The 15,559-nt window shown below is 38.6% G+C and overlaps 1 protein-coding gene across 1 annotated transcript in view; it reads left to right on the top strand.

Annotated features, from left to right (window-relative positions):
- Nucleotides 1-15,559, top strand: part of ATP2C1 (ATPase secretory pathway Ca2+ transporting 1) — a 168,510-nt gene that overhangs the window by 15,612 nt on the left and 137,339 nt on the right. The window lies entirely within an intron of this gene.

The raw sequence follows: 15,559 nt of genomic DNA on the forward strand, positions 1-15,559 counted from the left end.
TAAGAGATAACATGAACTTATTTGACATTTAATAAACCCAGGTAGAATAAAAGTACTATATTTAAGGCTAATGACTCTAAAGACATGCCTGTTTCAATTAAACTAACAAATTTAAACTAGTTTTTATTACTAAAGATTAATCCTTGATCGTACAAACTTGAAAAACATTTAGGTTAAGTTGCTTAAATTTCTGAGAATTTTAGGGATACTTAATTCATGTAAGTGCTTAATGTTCTTTCAGCCAATTAAATAGAGTTGTTTTACAAATTAATTTTGGCAATATCACCCAGATGTAGGAAAATATACACATCTACAACACAATTTATATATAGACACACATAAACATACAGATAGAGACAGACAGAGAACTTATGGCTTTGGTAACAAATAATGCAGAACTCATCAGTTATTTAAAAAAATATTTTATTTTTAAAGTAAGCTCTACACCCAACTTGTGGCTTGAACTCATGACCCTGAGATCAAGAGTACCATGTTCTATCAACTGAGCTAGTCAGGTGCCCTCAAAACTCATTAGTTATAAATGACGATGGATTCAAATTGCATTGCTGGCAGATGGAATAAGTTATGTTTATCTGCTCAGATAGCTACAGTTGTTTTTTTAACTAGTATTTGTGGAACAGACAAGATTTTTTTATTCACCTAAGTTTTAAGTTCCAAACAGCCTTTCCCTCTTTTTCCCTTCTGATGGGAATTATTTCCCTGAACTTTGCTTTTCAAAGAGATGGCCTAGATAAAAGTTCCTGGAAGAGAACAGGTAGGACATTTACATATTAAAGCACAGGGAAAGAATATAAGTTCTTCCAGGAAGAACTTCTGTTTCATAAGGCCAGAATTTTTACAATAATTATAAGCCTTTGGAGATGAAAAAGGGAAATTTGGGGATTGGCATAAAGGGTAGGTGGACTTTGAATTGTTTTTAGAGCTGTATTTCTGGTTTTCAAAGTTTTCTTTTTTTTTTTAATTTGTTTTTCCCAAAATTTATTTATTTTTGAGAGGAAGAGAGACAGAGTGTGAGCACAGGAGGAGCATAGAGAGAGGGAGACACAAAATCTGAAGCAGACTCCAGATTCTGAGCTGTCAGCACAGAGCCCGATGCAGGGCTTGAACTCATGAACCATGAGATCATGACCTGAGCCAAAGTCAGATGCTTAACCGAATGAGCCACCCAGGTGCCCCCCAAATTTTCTAAGATAAGGACAGTTGCTTTTAATTCCTCAAAGAACTAGGTTGTAGCCTAGATATCAAGGGGCTGAACCATTCATCCAACTACATTATCTTCGGTTTGCCCCTTTATATCAAGGAGATCATCAACTAAGATGGAAATCAAAAAGATTCTTATGTTCTGGATTTAGAGCTGTCTTTGGGATGCTTTAGTAAATCCCTTCACGAAGATTTCAGAATGTTTATTTCCCTGTGGGTACATTTAGTTCAGAAAAGGCATTTAAAAAGTTATGTCAGGCTCTGAATATCTGCTTCCAATTTGGCCAATTTCTGACCACAGAGCAACTTTGAAAAAAATCCTTTCAGATATCTTCTCAGTTTTCAGCTGGGACAAAGAGTGAATATTTCTGGCAATATTGAACAGCTCCTTGGATGCAAGAGGCATCCCCAAAGAGGGGACAAAAGATATTATCCTCCCAAGATCCAGAGCCACTCCCAAAGACAGCCAAGAGAAAGAAAGAATAAGGTAATTTCTCTGAGAGCTGGCAGCAGTTTGGTAGGATTCCAGATGTAAATGGAGTTTAACTCACATTTCTGTCCAGCCATATCCAACCGTAAGTGGGGTACAACCCACATTTCTGTCTGGCTATATTTTGGGGTTCTCAACCTGCAGTTACCAAGCCAAGTTATTAGGACACAAAACAAAACAAATAGGAAGGTAATGGCGGTGGCTGGGAGAAAAGAGATTCATACCAATGAGTCTGGATTTGGAGAGGAAGGGTCAGCATGAAATTTTATTCTCCTCCTTCCACCAGGCATTATAGATAGAGGTTTGGGAGAGCTGACTCTGGTAAGAATTCTCACCCTTTTCTGGCTTCTGCCGACTTTGCCAGGATGCCACATTTAGGCTCCAGTATTTATCATAATGTGGTAAAGTTTTCCATTAATTTTAATTTTAGTTTCCCTTGGCTCTTTAGAGAAATAACATAGCAGTTTCCAGAAAATCCCTCAGAATCCTGTCAACTCTATAAGGGTCCATATGGGAGTCCTCCTTCCAAGGTAGATACGGGGACATCTGTAAATGTCATCTGACTACCTTGTCAGACTTCTGTTAGCAGTCTTATAGTCTCTTCAGAGTGGAAAGATAATTCAGATACAAGATTACTAGAAAGAGTACTCAAGTACAGGATAGAGGAGAGTGGTAGGAGTTAAGTCAGTCTTATAATCTTTTGTTTTGAGTGCCTCTTAATCTTTAATTTCATATTAGCCTTTTGCAACAAATCTTTCAATGAAGATACTTTGAAAATTTGGAGACTTTTGAAGCCTTCTTCATGCCAATGACAATAGGTATCCAATGCTGTTTGATTTAGTAAGATTTTCTAAGATTTCCCCATTTTTGTAGATATCTGCAGTTTCTGGGACCATAGTTCTTAGACATAAAATAAGCAGGTGTGCTAAAAAGTGGCACACTCAGTTCTTTGGAACTTAAGGATCCTATTTCTTTAGCTATACCTTGGGTCTTTGGGAACCAAATTTATACCTAAAAGGGCTGTGATGCCAGGTTGAAGAATGTGTGGTGTTTTACAGCGTACCTTATTGCACAGAAATTTTAAAGTGCTTGACTCATGTGGAACAACTTTGTGGCTTTTGCCTTGTGAGATTCTCATTAGCAATGGCCTCTACCTACACAAAACAATAGGAACAAGCATGTGCAAAATAATACACCAGAAGTAACCAAAGAGATGTTACTGCAGACTGACCAATAAAAGACCTTATGTGTACCACCGGCAATTCTCAACATGAAACTGGGGGACTGGGGAAAGGACTGAACCAGCCCACCCTGACAAATAGGCTCTGGGGACTAGGATTCCAATTAAATGAGGAACTATGGACAAAACAAGGGCTAATGATTTGGGTTCCAGGTAGAACCTTCTGCCAGCTAAAACTGACCTAAGTCCTAGACTGAGAATTGTGGACTGAACCAAGGGCTGAGCACTGTCATTCTTTTAGAGTCTCCAGTCTGTCTAAACTGACCCATTGGCCTGGACTTAGAAAGCTCATTAGATCCTGAGCTCAATACAAAGACAGCAGAGCTCGGAACTAAGAGGCATTTATTCACAGTCTTCAGAAATGGTGAGAAAGACAGTTCAAAGGGTTCATGGATACCAGCGCCTGTGTTTCCTGTCCCAGAATCCACCAGAAATTTCCTTTGGATCCCTTGCTGCCAACAAATCTGTTAAAAAACAAAATTCAACTGAGTGAATTTTAAAGACCCTATTGGCTTTAGTTAACAATTTGTGAATTGGACAGCACCCCAACTAGATCTGAGAAGTTGTATAAAATGAAAGACTTCTACAGAAAGAAGGGAAAAGGGTAAAGAAGTTGTACTAGGAGAAAAGCAGATTGGTTGTGGCAAGGTCATCTTCCTTCAAGGGACGGCAGGGGTCTATCAGGCAGATTACCTCACCAGGGTTAACCAGGTAATTCCAGATTGACTAATTTAAGATTCCATTCCTGGGAGATGCTAAAACTGTAATTAAATTATGTACTAGGTCTCAGTTTGGTGTCATGAGACTTAGCATAAATGACTCCATTTTGGGCCTGCTGTCCCTTTTTTTAACAGAGATTTCAAAGTTTTCAATTTGGGGGAACTTCTCTTAAGAAAAAGAATACAAAATTGTAACTGTTAAATCAGAGATATAGTGACTATTAGAATAGAATAAGAAATAACAACAAATTGCAAATTTGGGTGACAAATTTGAGATCACAAAATCTGGAAAAATATGTGTTTTAACTAATTAACTAATGCATCCTAAGATGTTTTGTTCATACATTTTTGGGCTTACAGGTTCTTTAATCACCAGTTCACATGACAATGATTTTCTAATAGTCTCCAAAGAGATAAAAACAAATAATCCTGACATTCCTTTAACATATTTAATTTATATTTGCTTTTTATTAGAGTATGAAAAAGTTCCATAGACTAGTGTCTGGATCTCTTTCTACACCCACATATTTCAGGTGCTGGGCACCAGTGGATGCATTTATATAAAGATTTCAGGCCTTGTGATTTAGAATAGCAGGAAGAAGAAATATTCTTGGATGTCCTTTGTCTACCAGGACAGCCAGTAATAACTGTACACAGATATGAGCACACACCACATCTGTATAAATGAAATCCAAATCCAAGTGAAATCTAAACATATCTCCATCTCAACTTTTTGCCCTTGGGCACTGCAACACTACTTAATAGGAGAATTGTGATGGAGGAAAACTCGGCAAAAAGAGTAACTGTAGGGGCGCCTGGGTGGCTTAGTCGGTTAAGCGTCCGACTTTCGCTTAGGTCATGATCTCGCAGTTCGTGGGTTCGAGCCCCGCGTCGGGCTCTGTGCTGACTGCCAGCTCAGAGCCTGGANGCAACTTTCACCAAACTGTAAGACCATCAAAACATTAGTAGGGCCTTTAAAGGGGGCTCGGTAAGTGAAGGGCTCTGAAACTTAAGTGTCCTTGGTTTCCAAGAAAATTAGCTCTGCAGGAAAAGTATAACACAAAAAATGATATTTATGCCATACACGATGCCCAAGAGTTCCTGCCATAGGGGGGCTTTAAATGTAACGTTCTGTATGGTCCTATTCTGAGCAGCTCCCACCTCGATCGAATAAGAGAGAGGATGTTCTTTCAGTGTATTTTGCTCTATAGGAAGGAGCACTATGAAGATGGAGATGTTCTGATACTGCTAAAACTCAAAGGTTCCCCCCCCACCCCCCCATTAATATTTGTTATGGAATAATTTGCAAATACAACAGACCTCAAAACCCCCATATTGGTGTAATTAGTATTAAACACACCATTTACTATCCTTCCAAGCAGGCCAGTTAACACACACAGAGAAAAAGCATCTTATTGCTGTTAAAGACTACACAGTAGAAAGATTATAGCACTAAAGAAAGTCTTTAAGAATTCATTAAGATGTAATCAAGCTATCGCAAACTCATCTGTTATTTGCAATTATAATATAGTTAACTGTAATTTGTCTCTGGATAAAATCACCTTTATGTTAGATTTCTTTTGCTGAATTTTGCTCCTTGGTAATGTATTCAAATGCCCAGTTTTCTCATGTATATCTTCCTCTTGGTAGAAACTCCTGACTCAGCTTAGTCTTCTTCCTTCATTCTACAAATAACTGTCCTTAAACATTGGCGGTCCTTATAATTGTGTCCTATACCATTAACCCTATTATAATATTTACCACTCAACTAGACTATGGCCTGTAAGTACATATCAAAGTAAATAAAGCTTATCGCAGTACAATTTTGGTCGTATACATGAGTGCATAGTTTATAATCAAATTGTTTATACTGATTGAATCATGTAAAGTCCTATTTTATTAGTCTTTAAAACAATTGTTTTGCTCTGTCCCCAACATATAATTTCTGTATAATGTACTTTAGAAGAAAAATTTATAGTCTGTGAAATGTTATACAACTTTTTTTTAAGGATCAAACTATTTCTCTAAGGAATAAAGTATTTCAATAGAATGGCATTTTCCACTTATGAAGCTTTCCCCCACTTCTTTCATCTAACTGGGCTGCTAAAACTTGATAACCTTGTCAAAGAAGTATTGTTCCAAAGATTCTGACCTGAAATAAGAAAACAAGGACTGACTTATGGCTGGGAACACAACTATAGCTCCATTACCCATGCATTGCCCCTCTAATTTTTGTTTCCCTCCATACCAAACTGTGGCTATGATGAAATGATGCTCAGGGTTATTTAAGAGAAGAAAAATATGATCTCTTAATGGTCTTAATGCCCTTTCCCCTTGTCGTTTAGAATAACTTGTTTTAGGCCAACAGGTAACTACTCAAAGAAATTCAAAGCCTTATAATTTTAAGAGTTAAAATTCTCTTAAGAATTTAATCCATTCTTTTAGAAATTCTGGAGGAGGTTTAAGATACTGATATACTGATATATACTCTGACGCTATTTTTTTAGAATTGAGGACTATTGGCATGATCAAAATATTTTTAGATAAAAGTTTTAAGTTTCCTGTTAAGTCACTGCTCAAATTTTAGCACTGGTATCATATGAAGGACTAGTTAAATTATAGTATGTGGAGCTCTACCCCCCAAAGTTGCTAATTCAGTAGTCTGACGTAGGGCCACTGAATTTAAACCTGTAAAAAGTTCCCAGGTGTTAGGGACCACAGTTTGAGAACCATCAATGTAGACTATTTGGTGATGCATATTTTCAAAACCAAAGTTGACAGGGGTTGCACCTTCTCAAGCATGTATACTATTTGGAAGATAGAGAGTCATTGTCAAAGCCTAGGGGATAGTGATGATGATTTAAAACTTCATAGATTCTTAAAAAAATTATTTTGAAAAAAAATTATTTTGAGAGAGAGAGAGCGAGGGAGAGAGGGAGCATGGAGAAGATGGGGAGGGGCAGAGAGAAGGAGAGACAGAATCCCAAGCAGGCTCCACGCCATCAGTGCAGAACCCAATGTGAGGCTCTAACTTACGAACTGCAAGATCAAGACCTGAGCCAAGATCGAGTCACATGGTTAAATGACTGTGCCACCCAGGTACCCCAAAAAGCTGCATAGATTCTTAACTGACCATTTTCAACCACAGATGCCCCATGCCTAGTAACATTATATAATTTTCCATAATGCAAGAAGTCATTAAACAGTGTCTTGCTATAAGTGTTGCAGGATCCCTGAGCCAGACAGTCAAGAAAGAATTCTTGAGACACAGTGCAACTTAATAAGTTTATTTAAGTAGCACAGAGACAAGACCCATGGGTGGAAAGAGCTGCACCTTTGCTGTACGAAGCTGGTGGTTATATGCCTAGTGCTCAAGGTGGAGGTCATAAACGTTTTCTCTGAATTTCTACTTGTGGAACTGCTTTCACAAAATTTCTCTGGGGCTTATCATTCAGCTCGATATTAACTATTGTTGAGATGTATAAGCAGTCATGAGACCCTTTAAGAATGCAACAACCAGTACGTATTTGATCCTTATCAGAACTATGCAGGCTGTAGGTCAGCCTTCTGGGCTGAGCATTTTCCTGCTTCTGTCCCTCATCATAACAATAATCTAACATCTGTTTATCTTTTTAATTCCTTCTTTTGTTGCTGTTTACTCATTAAAATGATGTGGCAAATAAGAATTTTAATTGTTGATTTAAATTATGGGATATAAATTGGTTGTATATCCTCCATACTATCTAAAGCCATTATGAAGTTTTAAAATTAAAAACAAAATCTCTCAATTTTTCTTTGCCCATAGTCTGGTAAATATGTAAATATAAGCTCAGAAGAAAGAAAAGTTTACCACTCAGAAAGATAAAATAAGTATTCCTATACTGTTCTGTGGCTTTTAGATCCTTAGGACATGTGTCTTATATGTATTATGTTAATTTTTCAATAAAGAATGTTAATGAGCATGTTTCAATTCCTATTGAATAATCTCTCTAAAATGCCTGTCTGTAATTGTTTAGTCTTAGGATTATACTTCCATTTTAGCAGTAATTTCAACTCTGAGAAGATAAACCCAAGGGATTCTAGAATAGCTTCTGCTTGGAGCATGATTTCCCCAGTGTCCGAAGGTTAAATAAGAACAAGTGAGTGGATGTAGACAATGACCAATGATATTGCAAAATCAAATCCTTATTAATTAATGCATTCTTGAATGTCATCAAATGAGCTATGGGGCAGATACCCTAGGTTCAGGAATTAATGGCCATCAGGGTTGCAGGGTGCCCCATTGAGTTGAAAGATGCAAGAATTTAAGAAAACAAAATGATAAATTGTAAAAGGTAATTCAATAAACAGGGCAGCTTCTTACATGTTCTCTAATGGGTCACTGAGGTAGCATTAAGGAAATTGAAGCCAAGATGGATATTTGACTCCCGACTTTGACATTCAATAGTGAGAAATTCTTGTGCAAAGAGCTTCCTTCACCTGTGTGAGTCGAAGCCTTGTCGGCTATAAAAAGCAATTAACAAGATCTAGTCTGCTCGCCTCACAGGGTTGTGAGGATTAAATTTAATTATGTACATGGAAGTGTTAGGCCAACTGAAAAGCCCTAAACAAACGTGTAGTTTTGTTGGCTGTTCACTGAAAATTAATTCTCATTTCCCTAAAAGGAATACAAATTCTTTAATCAAGTACATGATCTTTACCTATCCAAACACTTTTTCAGGTTTAATCATTTAAACTAGGGAAGAATATATTAAAAATATTTTTCTTAATGTTATAGCTTTTTAACTGCTTTAAGCCAGAAAATAAAAACAAGTTGGTGTGCAAAAATAAATATTTTTGTCAAGTTTGTTTGGAAAAAAATGACTGGCATATGTGTAAAGGTGTAAACTTAATTTTATTTTAGCAATTTCACAGTAGAATCTATCACTAAGTAGTCATTAGCTGAATAATTAAACAAGAAAAAAAGTTAAACAAGAAAAAGCCTGATGTTAGGGTACATAACTATATAAGAAAATAAAAGTTCTTTTTTAAAAAAATTATTTACTTTGAGAGAGAGAGAGAGTGTGAGAGAGAGCACAGTGGGGGAGAAACAGAGCGAGAGCGAGAGCATCCCAAATGGTGAGATGATAACCTGAACCGAAATCAAGAGTCTGAGACTTAACTGACTGAGCCACCCAGGCACCTCTAAAAATTCTAAAATCTAACTAGTTTTCAAAAGTAATGTGTAGTTACATAATTTAAAATACTCCTGGTTAGTAAAAATTAAATTTTGTCAAAGGAGTTTCTGAAATTAATAGCCAATTTTTTACTTTAATGCTAATATGGAAATCAGTTAATTTAAAAAACAGAGGGGCACCTATGTGGCTCATTCAGTTGAGCGAGCATCCGACTTGGGCTCAGGTCATGATCTCACAGTTTGTGGGTTTGAGCCCCGCCTTGGGCTCTGTTCTGAAAGCTCAGAGCCTGGATCCTCCTTCGGATTCTATTGTCTCTCTCTCTCTCTCTCTCTGCCCCTCTCCTGCTCATGCTCTCTCTCCCTTCATATGTCACAGTACTTTGAATTCTTTTAATTTGTATAGGTGCAGCCAAACCATCAACCAATACATTAACCTGTTTATCTAAAGTAAACTATTTTTTTCCCATTTAGAACTCTTATCAATTAGGATGCTTCTAGCTGCAAGTAACAGAAAATATAATTTATTATCTCATATTAAAGGAAGTCCTGTGGTAGGACAGGCTGCAGAATTGGTTGGTTTGTTAGCATAATTATGTATTAAAGGACTTGGCTTCCTCTGATCACTGCTTTGTCATCTGTGATGTTGGCTTTTCTGAGGAAGAGGGGAAGGATGGGTGGTAATAGGTGGCTGCAACCCTTCAAAGCATTCAGAATTATGGGGAGGGCTTGTTAAAACACAGATTGCTATAGCCAACCACCCAGAATTTCTGACTCAGTAGGTCTGAGTGGGATCTGAGAATCTGCATTGCTAACGAGTTCTCAAGTGCTGCTGCTGCTGCTGCTGCTGCTGGGGGCCGCACACTGAGAAACGCTAATTTAGACTAATGATCCTGGAAGGGAATAGTTGCTTGAGGATCACTGGTAACATTCATTACAAGATGTACTTTATCATTTGGAATATAACAGAGAGTTCCTTTTGCTCTCCTCATAGGGCCTGATGCCATTTCTAGTTTGTCAGCTTCCTGTTCAATATTCTACAGAGGGTCGCTGCTCACTTAGAATATCAATATTCTTCTGGTTGAGGTAGCAGTTTCTTGGAAAATAGTTTTTCAATCAAGTGTTTGAACCAGGGACTGGTTGAGCCAGTTCAAGGCCCACGTTTGTACTTCAGCATATTTGTTCCTGTCCTGTAGAAAGCTTTTTCCCCCTTTCTTTCCAGAATCTGCATTTTCTTAATTTCCCAAATGTAGAATGTTAGGCAAGATTAAGTTAATATCTTCTGAAATAGGTTACGTGAACATTGCCTTTTATAACCAAGGAAGCAAAGTTGCCTGAAGGTGTATGAAATACTGCTAATCAATACATTTTTTTCAATACATTTTTTAAATGTTATTTGCTTTTGAAAGAGCGAGCAAGTGAGTGGGGGAGGGGCAGAGAGAGGGGGAGAGAGAGAATCCCAAGTAGGCTTTGCACTGCCAGCGCGTAGAGCCTGACATGAGGCTCAAACCCACAAACTGGGAGATCATTACGTGAGCTGGAAACCAAGAGTCGGATGCTTAACCAATTGAGCCATCCAGACAGCCCTGCTAATCTAATTTTCCATCTGATTGTTATTTGTAATGATGAATTTTCTAACCTGAAGATTTAACAATTTGTGTTGCAAAAACTCCTTCCTCCCAGTTTGTAATTCTTCTTTATCATTAGTCTTGCAAACCATCTTGCCAAATTGCAGTTCTCCTTTCTCTGTAAGCTATTTCATAAACTGTCCCTTTGGTGTGGCCTCCCTATTTTGTGTTGTATGCTCAATAGGAATATGGTCTGTTAGCATGACTGTCCATGGATAAACTTCAGAATCCTCATAAAACCTTAGGCAATTTCTGCACTGATCACCCTCTCTAATTTATTACCATAATGGCATTTTTTGGTGCCTTTTTTCTCATTTGTTCTCACAATAGGAAGCACAGTGGAGAGAGATGATTTCTGCAGGGGGCCTGGAAGGACTTGGGACAAGTTCAGGCAAAGATGCGAGCTTTGCAAAAAATATTTGACTTCTGGAAAATGTTGGGTTAGAAAACTTTTAAGTGCAAAATGTACCATTTTGGCAGTCTGAGGAAATTCAATCTTTCCCAAAGCTCTCTCAGACCTCAGTGTGCAACACAGAACACAGAGACTGAAAATGTTTTTGATGAGAAATTGAGGAAGCATATCCATGGAGGGAGGAGTCCTAGGCTATGACTGCAAACACAGCAAGGGGCCAACAGATATAATATAGAATCTGTTTGATGGTTTCAATTAATTGATGACAATCAACCCACCTGCAAAACTTTAGATGCTGGCCAGTGGCAATTTAATGTTGTTGGCTATTCTAAGGCCTGTTGCTTATACCTAGTCTCTAAGCTGTCTTGACCAAGAATTAAAAGAGTTGATTTTTTGATCCTAAGGTAATAACTGAAGACTGTGCAGGATATTATAATACTTTGCCTTTGTCAGGCATTGATATACATGCCATCAAAACCCAAAGCACAAGCTCAGCTGACATTTCCTTTGTGTATGAAGGGGCCATCTCAACATGGTTATCTCTTTTAGTTTCAAACGGTCATGTGGGTTCAAAACCTGGGTGTGAAATTTCATCTCAGCACTGCTCAGTTTTTAATACTCCTTACAATGAATAGGACTTCTTCTTGTTCAGACCAAGTTGTCTTAGTTAACGTCTTTGTGGTTTGAAGATTTAAGTTCAATTTTAAACCTTGGAAAATCCCTTAATTCTTCTTTGCTTCACAGGAAAGTAGAAGCTCATGTTTTAGTTTGATCATAGGTAGCACGTAGCAAAACCAAAGATGGGATTATGTTGTTTTAAAAAAAGGTGGAATTATGTTTATTCATTCAACAACAAATATGTATTTATGATGCCATTTTCCAGATTACCCATTTATTCAATAGGTCTTTATTATGGTATTTACTACAGACAAAATGGTTTTTGGGACAGAGATGAATTATGCTGGTTTGGAAATTAGACAGTATCTTTTAAATTCTGGGGTGTATGTAATATGGAATATCATGTGTCTGTTTTGTGTGGAAAGTCCAGAGTCACCTTCTAGATATGGGACTCATACTCACTTTGTTCTTTTTCCTTCCCTTTCTATCTTTATCTGTGCCCCCACCTACTCTTCCCTCCAGTCCAGAAGATTGGTAGTACATATCAAAGATCCCAAATACCATCACAGGCCCATAACTTGTTGGATGGGGTAATAGAGTCACATGTAAACTTTAAAAATTAAAAAAGTACACTTTAAATTTTCATTCTCTAGTTTCTTCTGCTCAGTTTCAGCAAGGATTTCATGCTAACAAGTATAGAAACTATGCAATTTTGTGGGTAAATAAAATATTTGTGAAGTACTTGCCTATCTCTGTGCTAATAAAGCCAAAACACAGGTAGCTCATTTTTGAGCCCATCTGATTTTTATTTTTGCTTCTAATTCTTACTCTCCCAGCACTGCTAAGACACAGGACCAAGCAGATGTATAGCGATTCTGGCAGGTGGTTGTTAGACACTTATTCCATATGACACTTCTCACAGTAAGGCTGTATTTCCCCAAACTTGACCCTTAGTAAGTGTCCCCAAAAGGACCCTTAGTCCTTTTCCCATTGGAAGAAAAATACTTGTACTGTTCCATTTGAGTGGGTTAGCTTATAAAAATAAAGTGCTGTCTTTATATGCTTTTAAAATACCTACCTTAAAAAAATGGCAACTTCTTTTCTAGTCCCTAGATAAAATTCCTTAACTATTAACCTTTGGTACTTAAAACAAGGTTAAAATAGCCTTTAAATAAAACATTGAGGAAGGATTTTGAAACGACCTTTTCCAAGTTAATTTTTAAATCCTAGAGGGCCGCATATTCCTTTTTCATCCAGGTTTATAAAAATGACAGTTATCAAATTTCATACTAAAAACAAGATACTCACATCCTTTGTGTAATAAGGCACAGTATAAATAAAATTAGAACACCATGAATGTTCCTCCTCAATCTTCCCTATTTGTCATATTTCCCCCAAGCAGAGATGCCTGACAAATTCTCCTTTACTGCTCATCTGTGAACACTTTTTACATCAGATATATTTAATTAATTTTGTAGGTTAAATATTCAGAACAGAATGAGAAGATTTTTAGAGCACTGATTCATAAAGAAGAAATGAGGGAACTTGAACATAATACATTTCATTGCCATTCATCTCATTCTAGTTAATAGTCAATGCTTTTGCTTATTTCTCTGTATAATGATCTTATATTTTTATAGTTGCCTATAATTTACAACCTGCTTTCACTTTATCAGATCCTCACAACAATCTTTTGAGGGAAAGAAGGATAGTTATTATGCCTACATCTGTATCTGAAATATCATTATATGTAGGTATATGTTTGGGTGAATGTGTATGCACACATATATGTGTGTGTATATATACACACATATGTATGTAATGGAGTGTACATATAGTTTAGTCCCCTTTTCCCAAGATGAGGAGGTAGAGATTGCTATATAAAAGTTTCACGGCAGGTTAGTTGGTCAGAGGAATAAATGCTGGGAAAAGGAAGAGGATTTCTGAAGCTCATGGCTTAAGCATTCCCTGCTGCTCTGGCTTGAATAGTGTTAATAAATGCTGTCTTTCATATACATAGGAAGCTACTGATGTTGGCTAGCTTGGTAGAAAAGGTGTTTAGACACAGAACAGAAGATCACTCTGTGAAGATGCGGTGTTGAGGCTGAAGGATCTCCTGAGTGGGGGAACCAGCTATCCTTTAAGGCTTCTTGCTCCCAAGCCCCGGAATTTGTGAGATGACTAAAGGTGGATTAAGAATGCAGTATATAACACTTCTTCTGGACAAAGCCGGTTTTATCCAGTTTCTTTTTTGCCTTAGCAATAGGAACAATGGCTTTCACAATTTAGGCAACCAAAAAGTAAAATTCCGGCGTAAGCTACCTTAGGTATAAGGCATGGAGTGATACATCCTTGGGGTAGTTAATTATGAATTCAGTGTTAATGCTGGGGTATTGGAGTACACAACAGATAATTCTGAAGTTACCTTAGATAAAATGTCTGGGCTAATTAATGCAATCCAATATCAAATTCTGTACTGTGAAATTGCCCTCTTTGTAAGATCATATGTTAGTATCAAATAATGCCTACTTTTAGAGTTTCTACTTTAGATGCTAATGTTTGTAGTAGTACGCTGTGGTGTCAAAGTCCAATAAGTATAGTAACTAATACTCATGACAAATTGATTACAACACTGAGCAAGATACAGCACATTCATTTTTGTACAAATGAGGCTTAGAACACCACTGGGTAGACAAAATTCACTAAGCATGTAAGCCAAAAGTGTGTCATAGATAGTAACTCTGAGCCTAGATACTAGTTCATCCTTATTTTTATGGTTTGATTTGGAATTTAAAAGTGGCTTCTTTGAATAAAATCTCAATGTTTCTTAATTGAAAATAAATCTAGAAAGCTGTCCAGGACTTTTGATCCTAGACTAGATCCACTTACTTGGGATTAAACAGGGAAGACAGGCAACCTGGTCCATTTGTTAACTTTGACGTTGAACATGTTGTCTGAGAAAATATTGGGAAGTGCCACAGGACCTGAGATAAGGGGCAAGTTTTTTTTTCTTTTTTTTTTTAATGAGAATACGTGTTGATGGAGAGAAACACCTCTAGCACACAAGGGAGGACTTTTCTTCTGCGGTCTCTAGACAGCTCTTTGTGGAGGATGCGTAAGAACTCAGCAGGTGTAGCCCTGCCCTCTAGTGGATTTGGGTGCGAGAGGGCTTCGGTTTAGTCTCTTGTGCCCGGCTTACCAAGGTTTAATAACTTCAGCCAACCACAAAAATCACTTATTGGGGGATCTGGATTAGATGCTGGAAAACAAAACAAAACAAAACAAAACAAAAACAGCCAGTGGCCGAAGGTAATTCCCGTTCTTCGGCTTCTATCTCTGGACGCTCAGTTTCGGGTTCCACACACTTGAAATAAATTAAAAGGCTGAGTCCTCCCTTGAACTCTGAGGATAATCCTTGCCCTCTCATTACATACAGGCACTGAAGCAGACCCTTTATCGGGATAGAACTTCGGGAAGTCGCCCGGCGATGACCTGCTCCGGCAGTCAGAGCAAAGAAGCCGTTACAGGGGTCTGGAAGCGTGGGTGGGAAGTGTCAGTGAGAACATCAGAGTTTCTCTGCGTTCGCTCCTTCTCTCGGAGGTCCTCGCGTCGCCTGCCGAGATTGTGACGGCCACCCCGACGGGAGGGGCTTCTCAAGTCGCCTTTGTTGAGGGCGCTCAAATACCTCCAGGACGGGGAGCATTACCATGCCTGCCCGCTTGGCCCGACCCCGCGGCTGCCTCTTGAGAATGCGTGGCCGGGGCTGGGGAGCGGGCGGGTCTCCGACCCTCGCGCCCAGTGGGTGCGTAGAAACGGGAGGGCACCGTTCCCTGGGGTCAGCGAGGAACCTCCACAGGGCAGGTAGGGCCGGGGCGGGCCACTGGCCCCGCACGCCCTCCTACCGGACAGCTCCGCGCCCAACCAGAGCCCTTTCGGGGCGGACCGCTCGGGCTTCGCTTCATTTCCGCCGTCTGAGCCTGTGCGTGCCAGTGCGCGTGCGCGCCCTCCTCTCGCAGCGGAAGTAGTAGCGACAAAGCTTGGTCCGCGGCGGGCCCAGC

Source organism: Crocuta crocuta, unplaced genomic scaffold (genome assembly GCF_008692635.1).
Source record: "Crocuta crocuta isolate KB4526 unplaced genomic scaffold, BGI_CrCroc_1.0 scaffold279, whole genome shotgun sequence".
Classification (NCBI taxonomy): domain Eukaryota; kingdom Metazoa; phylum Chordata; class Mammalia; order Carnivora; family Hyaenidae; genus Crocuta; species Crocuta crocuta.